The 7577-nt window shown below is 35.7% G+C and overlaps 1 protein-coding gene across 6 annotated transcripts in view; it reads right to left on the bottom strand.

Annotated features, from left to right (window-relative positions):
- The window catches only part of LOC135221871 (uncharacterized), a 169835-nt gene that overhangs the window by 113484 nt on the left and 48774 nt on the right, over nt 1–7577 (bottom strand). The gene's annotated exons all lie outside the window — the stretch shown is intronic.

Genomic DNA, 7577 nt, shown 5'->3' with positions numbered 1-7577 from the left:
CTCTCTCTCTCTCTCGCGAAATATCTCTATACTAGTGTTCTCTCCTCATGGAATTTTTTTTTTTTTATTCAATATATTATAAGAATCGAGGCCTGGGAGGCCGCTCTTGTGTTGAGAAGCGTTGCGAAAGCGTCAAGTCAGCTTCTAGTGCCAAAGGGGAAAAAGATTCCCCCACCCCCCCCCCCACCTCCCACCCCCGCCCCCAACACCCCCGTTTCATCAGAAACACTTCCTGTATCGAAAGACGTGGCCAGCATTTTCGTCTGACGCAATCACCGGAACTGACTGGTTGTTCATTAACTTTTTTTTAATCTAGTAGGAATATGAATAACATACAGAAGCCCTAGGACCTATGAAGCCCTGGGACCTATGAGGTCATTCAGAGCTGAAACGGAGATTGACGGTAAAAAGGCTTGAAAGAGGCATCAGGAGGAAAACCAAACAGTTAATTATGAGAAGGTGGAAAGTAATATGGAAGAGGTACAGTAAAATAAATAAATGGGGGTTCCATCTAAGGGAAGAAGGCTGCAAAGAGTCTTTAAGTAATGTCTACGATGGACCACGTGAGGTACACTGAATGCGGTACACCCCTTACGGGAAGTCAAGAAGATGTAGGTGTAAAAATTGTTGGTTAAGAAGGGAATAATGCTTTCTTGACGAATGCAGATGTAAAATGCTGACTAGGGATAGTGAGTGACAGCTTCGGAGACAAGTGTATGAACCTGAAGATTTGTCATCACAGAACTTTACTAGCGAGAGTCAGCAAGAATAACGCTATGACGGTCAACAGAAGCCAGGGAGACGGGGCATTGGTGGTTAGATAGCAACACAGTCATACTATTCGATTGGGTTGTTTTTTTTTTTTTTTTTTTTTTTATAGTGTCGTGTTCCGGATTGCATCCTGCCTCCTTTGGAGTCCATCACTTTTCTCACTGTGTGCGCTGTTTCTATCTAGTAGCACTCTTTTCTGAACGAGTTCTGGAGCTACTTCGGTATCTATAGTTTTTCCTGGTTCCTTTCCAGATATCTTGGGATAGTGCGTCCTAGTGTTCATATGATTATGGGTAAAACTTCCACTGGCATATATGACATGCTGGAGATGAGCTGACAGTGTGGGTGGAGGAAGCAGATGACTTTATGAAGGTTTGAAGGTTTCCTTTACGTTAGGAATGTACTGATTTAACGATTGAACAATGAATGTGGCAGTGAATTATGATTTCATATATATATATATATATATATATATATATATATATATATATATATATATATATATGTGTGTGTGTGTGTGTGTGTGTGTGTGTGTGTGTGTCCTTTACTTAGCAGACCAACAGCTAAGTAAAGGACGCGAGTCGAGAGATCTTGTAGCACTCCAGTGTTATCTTTCCTTTGTGGCTTATACCTTTATATATGCATTTATCACGTTTCAAACTTTCGTGACTCAATTATACAATATATAGTATATATATAGTATATATATATATATATATATATATATATATGGATATATATATATACATACATATATATATATATATATAGTATATATTATTATATATTATATCTATACATATAGATACACTATATATATACATATATCTACATATACTAGATAGTATAGCTATTTATATATATAATGATATAGACGTACATCTATATATACATACACATATAATATATACAAATTACAATACCTCTATATATTAATATATATAAATATATATATCATATATATATATATATATTGTGTATATATATATATATATTATAATATATATATATTATAGTATATATACACAACATATACATACATATATATATGTTATATATATAGATATATATATATATTATATATACATACACACACATATATATACATAAAGATTATGTATAATATATATATATATATATATATATATATATATATATATATATATATGTGTGTGTGTGTGTGTGTGTGTGTGTGTGTGTGTGTGTGTGTGTGTGTGTGTGTGTGTGTGACTGATAAAAGTATTCTGTTACAACATAATTCCATCTAATAAAAGGAGCCCATAAAATCGCCAAAATACAGAACGTAAGTACTATATTTCAGAGGCTGCTGAAGAGAGAGAGAGAGAGACAGCAGTTTCTGAAATATGGTAATACTTACGTTCAGTATTTTGGCGTTTTTATGGGCTCCTTTTATTACATACATACACATACATACATATAGGGGAATGACGTCAGAAGAGTAGAGAGAGAGCCTTCCTTCTGTCAGGAAGTCTTAAGAGCCAAAGCTGTCGATGACATCCCCTCATTCCTATTATAGCTGACGCCGATGATACCCATTCAAGGATGAATGATCAAGAGATGAATAGACAAAGAATCAAATAATGGAACCGGAGAACGTTCTAATCCGAACATATTCTACCAATGACTCCACGCGCTAAACAGTGGTTCCCAAGCATTTTTTCTTGTTATCTTTTATTAGAGAAAATATACAATATTTTACAATCTTAACAGTATTACATGCAGAATTTTATTCAAGTTTAGTGAAATTTACCAGAATTTAACAAATTATATTTTGCACCATTTACAAACATGTTGAACTGAATATGGAATTTAGGCCAAAGGCCAAGCACTGGGACCTATGAGGTCAAAGTAAAAAGTTTGAAAGGTGCAACCGGAGGAAAACATCAAAGCAGTTGCACTATAAAGCAATTGTTAGATGGTGGAAAGTATGATGGAAGAAAGATAATATGAAAGGAGGTGTAGTAAAAGGTAACGAAAAGGGTTGCAGCTAAGAGCCAAAGGAACGCTGCAAAGAACCTAAAGTAATGCCCACATACAGTGCACCGCATGAGGTGCACTGACGGCACTACCCCCTACGTGATTGTTTATTAACGTGCCTTCAGCTTTACATCCATATTGGCGTCAATGAGGACTCCTGAGAGAGAGAGAGAGAGAGAGAGAGAGAGAGAGAGAGAGAGAGAGAGAAATGAGTGGTATTTTTGCTGAGTAATCTTGAGAACTCGAAGGCCAGAAAAAAAAAAGTGAGAAACAAAAAGTAAATTTGCAGACCTCGACATTATTTCCCAAATAGCACAACAAGTAGTTAACGACCTGACAAAGCACATCATGCACACTCACGAAGCTACGAAACGCACTAACACACAAGACAGTAGTTAACAGGATAACAATACTTAGAAGCGTCTTAAGCAGACTGAGAATTAGCGAACAATGATTGCCTCCAACAGCAAATCTCTGCGAAGAAGCGCTGGGACCTATGAGATCATTCAGCGCTGAAATGGAAATTGACAATAAAAAAGGTCTCGAAGGTGTAACAGGAGGAAAACCTCACCGTTGCACTATGAAATAATTGTAAGGAGAAAGTGGAAAGGAAAAAGTATGAAGATTGTGATCGGAGGTACAGGGTGTCCATAAAGTCCCAGTACCATTACAAGTATTTATAGCTTGTAATGGTACTGGAACTTTATGGACACCCTGTACAATAAACGGAATGAAAGGGGTTGCAGTTGGGGGTTCTAAAAAGGAAGAAACGCTGCATAGAAAACCTTATAGTTATGCCTAAAGTGTACCGTATGAGGTGTACCGACTGCACTAACCCCTTATTGTCCACATACTGGTATAAAGCCCACTGTCAGGAGGAAGTAACGTCACGACCTACTACAGCAAATTCAAACGATCAATTGACATTAGATTTTATTCTTCCTCCCCAGGACGTCCCCAAGAAGTGCCAAGCATCCGCTTACATGCTTTGTGTTTACAACGACCACGAGGCTTTCAAATCCCACGCCCCTTTTTGTCTTCTTCAGAAGGAAGAGGAGCAGCAGCGGCAGCGTCTAGCTGACAGTGGTTCTTAACCTTGGGGGCGCATCAGCAATTTTTCCAGGGGAGAAGCGAGCCCTAAGATAAAATAAAATAAAATCTGTAATTATATTCGTTATTCTCTTAACACGGGTGAGGAACTAATATTCAGAGGTTTACGAACAAACGCAAAAGTATCGCCTTATGACGTTACTTTCCTGCAGTCTCCTAATCTAGTTAGGCTCTATCGCCTTTTAACGTTACTTTCCTAGAACCTACTACTCTAGTTAGGCTCGTAGAGCTGACCATGTTTCGTAATTATTGGCCTCCCTTCCTATCACTAGAAACCCCTTCTCTCTCATTTTTTTTTCTTATTTTTCCTTTAAATCTAGGAGGGAATTTTACTCACAGATGCAAGGGGGGCGTGAAAGAAAGGACCCACTCTTAGAGGGGGCGTGGTCATAAAAATGTTAAGAAACCACTGGTCCAGCATTACTTTTCGTTTCGTGTGGAGCTCGGAAACTTCGAAGTTATAGTGCTTTCTGATCACGTTCATGATACTGGCCTCGGTTTCCAATTATATATCTATTATAATATAAATTATATATGTATCTCACAGGCATACAGCTAAAACTACAACTGTATACTTACATTTGTATGCGGTGATCGCTGAATGACAGCGAGAATACGGTAACCACGCCTATCCGTACAAACCTGCATAGAAATAAGTTCAATAGTAACTTAACTTTTTTTTTTATCATACAATACCCAAGAATACTCAAGATAACTTTTCAGCCTTCCTTTTTTTATTTATTTTTCTTTTTATTTACTCTCAAGGCCGATTATTGACACACTTACTCTGAATGAATAAGATTCTTTCATTCTACTATGAGATTCAGAGCCTTTGTTCCGGTGTTTTTCCGGAATAACTTTTTTTCTGTGCATTTGACAAAGATATCACTCAGACATATCATATACACTTTACATCCCTACCTAATTTTCGGCAGTATTCTCTATTAATTATAATAGGAAAAGGTATATTCATTAGAGTAACATAATGCAGCCGAAGCCAGTGGCAGAACGCACTACCGTATGGGTTCAAGTTAGACGTGGCGTAAATATACGACATCCCGACTCCTCCCACAAGGTGATGACGACAAACAGCTGTCTCTGAAATTCTGAATGAATATTCGAACCTTGTCAAGGCTTCAAGAGTGGCGGCTATGATAAGTCATTCCATCTCTGAAAAAATGCTTCCCGGGGCAGTTTCCACGGCCTCTACTTCAAGTATTATTTGTTGATCGCAAAGCCTGTCGCAGTTCAACCTGATAACACCTCAGTCTTGTAATACTTCATAGGGATACATATGGATCGTTACCATATCCTCTCTCTAAGTCTACCCCCCTTTAGAGTCCAAAATCCTCTTGATTGTTATTGAAAAACTTCGATAGTTCTTTAGCTTCAATATCAGTATACCATAACCATTCTTATTACACTGTCACCATCAAATTCAAATGGCATGGTAAGGCCCATAAGTGCTTTCATTTCTGTTTAGGTGGTAATAGCATTATTCAATTATACATTATATACATACATACATATATATATATATATATATATATATATATATATATATATATATATATATATGGATAACTTGATCACGAAGTATATAAAACGTGATGCTATGTATAAATAAAGGTTTTTGCCACGAAGGAAAAGATGAAAAAGCAGCGAGATAGCCGAGTACTTTCGGTCTTGTTCCGACCCTTTACTAAGGCAAACTGATTTTACAGAGGAACACAGTCAAAAGAAGGCTTAATATCCAAACTGACACACAAGATTAGCAATAAGGTCGATCTCACTCTACAGAAACGAAGAGCCACACCTTGGAGGATACACGCGGTAAACAAGTTATTCTTCCAGAAAACAGTACAATTCGAAAAAACAAGGAAGCTTATACAATTTAATATCAAGAAATTTACACAAACTTTCCCCCAAAAAATTATTATTAATGAAAAGACGAAAGAAAATTTAAATATATATATATATCGACCAAGGGAAAGAGGGAGAGAGAATATCGAACCAGAGAGAGACGAGAGAGCAGGACGAGAGGAGAGAGAGAAATAATAACTATATACATGTGGGACTAATTTATTAGTAGTTCATTTATTTTAAGGTCCTTCATAAACATCTTACAAATATATGGGTCCAAATGGTACATTCCAAGACAAAGATTTAGGTTGTTTTTATTAGTGATTTGTATAATTGCCGATTCCAGTAAATTTCTTGAAACAATCATTAGATCTAGCAAATACAGAGGTATTACCCCAATTAATACTATGAGATTTTTCACTCAGATGGATAAACAGTGCATTTGAAGTCTAGGCTGTTCTAACTGAATACATATGCTGCTTAATACGTACACACAGATTTTTACTTGACTGACCAACGAAAAACGATGGGCAATCCTTACAAGGAATTTTGTAAATAATGTTATTTGTTACGGGACTATTCTTAATTAGCATATCTTTAATGGTATTGTTATAAGAGAACACTACATTAACATTAAACTTTTATATTGATTTTATGGTTTCAAATCCACGGAAGTAAGGTAAGCCAAGTACATTTTTAGGCATTTCTTTTTCATTAATAGCAACACTATAAAACTTTTTGTGAGCTTTTTGATAACATAAATCAATTAAATGAGGTGGGTAGCAGAAATCGTTTCCTATCTTTTTAATGTATTCTATTTCTTGGTCAAGATATTGTGGACTCGTGATATGCAAAGCACGTAGGAACATAGAAGAAAAAATTGAAATATTAATATAAAGATGGTGCCAGAATAAAAATGTACATATGTTAAATTATTTGTGGGTTTTCTATAAATACTGAATTTGCATTGGAAAGATTCTCTATGTATTAATACATCTAGACAAGGGTATTAATACATCTAGACAAAGGGATGACATTGTTATTTTCAGTTTCAACAGTGAATTTTATGGATGGCACTAAATTATTCAATTTAGACAGTAAATCATTTACATCGATACCAACATTTAAGACTACTAAGATATCATCGACATATTGGTACCATTATAAGGGGACAAGTGTGATATTCGGGAGGTGTTGTCTCTCAAGAAATTCCATATATAAGTTTGAAAGGAGAGGTGATAAAGGGTTACCCATGGCCATACCAAATATTTGTTGGTAATATTCTCCATTAAAAAAAATCTGCAATCACAACTACATAATTCAATCAAGGAAATTATGTGACTAACGGACATAGGCAATTCATGCAGTACAAGTTCATTACTTAAATATTCTAGCACACAGTCAATAGGGACTTTTGTAAACAAGAACATACATCAAAACTGACAAAGATATCGCTAGGGTTTAGTACAATGTTATTCATTTTTCCACATGATCAAGATAATTCCGGATGTGTGAATTAGATACAGTTCCCAGTAGCGGGGATAAACAATTTAGAAGATATTTAGATAGTTTATAAGCAATTGATCCTACAGTACTGATAATTGGGCTCATAGGTTTGTTTTCCTTATGAGTTTTGACTAGGCCACATAAATAAGGTAATAAGGGGACACTTTAAATTTAACTTACACAAAAGTTCTTTTTTATCTTTAAGAATTTGTTTGATATTGATATTAAAGTTTTTATTACTTGGTCCAACGGATTTTTTGCGAGTTTTTTTGTAAGTTATTCCATCTTCTAGTAAAGTATGCATGCGTGATATGTAGGCAGTTTTGTCC

The sequence above is a fragment of the Macrobrachium nipponense genome, chromosome 3 (genome assembly GCF_015104395.2).
Source record: "Macrobrachium nipponense isolate FS-2020 chromosome 3, ASM1510439v2, whole genome shotgun sequence".
NCBI lineage: Eukaryota > Metazoa > Arthropoda > Malacostraca > Decapoda > Palaemonidae > Macrobrachium > Macrobrachium nipponense.
The sequence above is the reverse complement of the archived record's forward strand: the minus strand, read 5'-3'. Positions and strand labels throughout refer to the sequence as shown.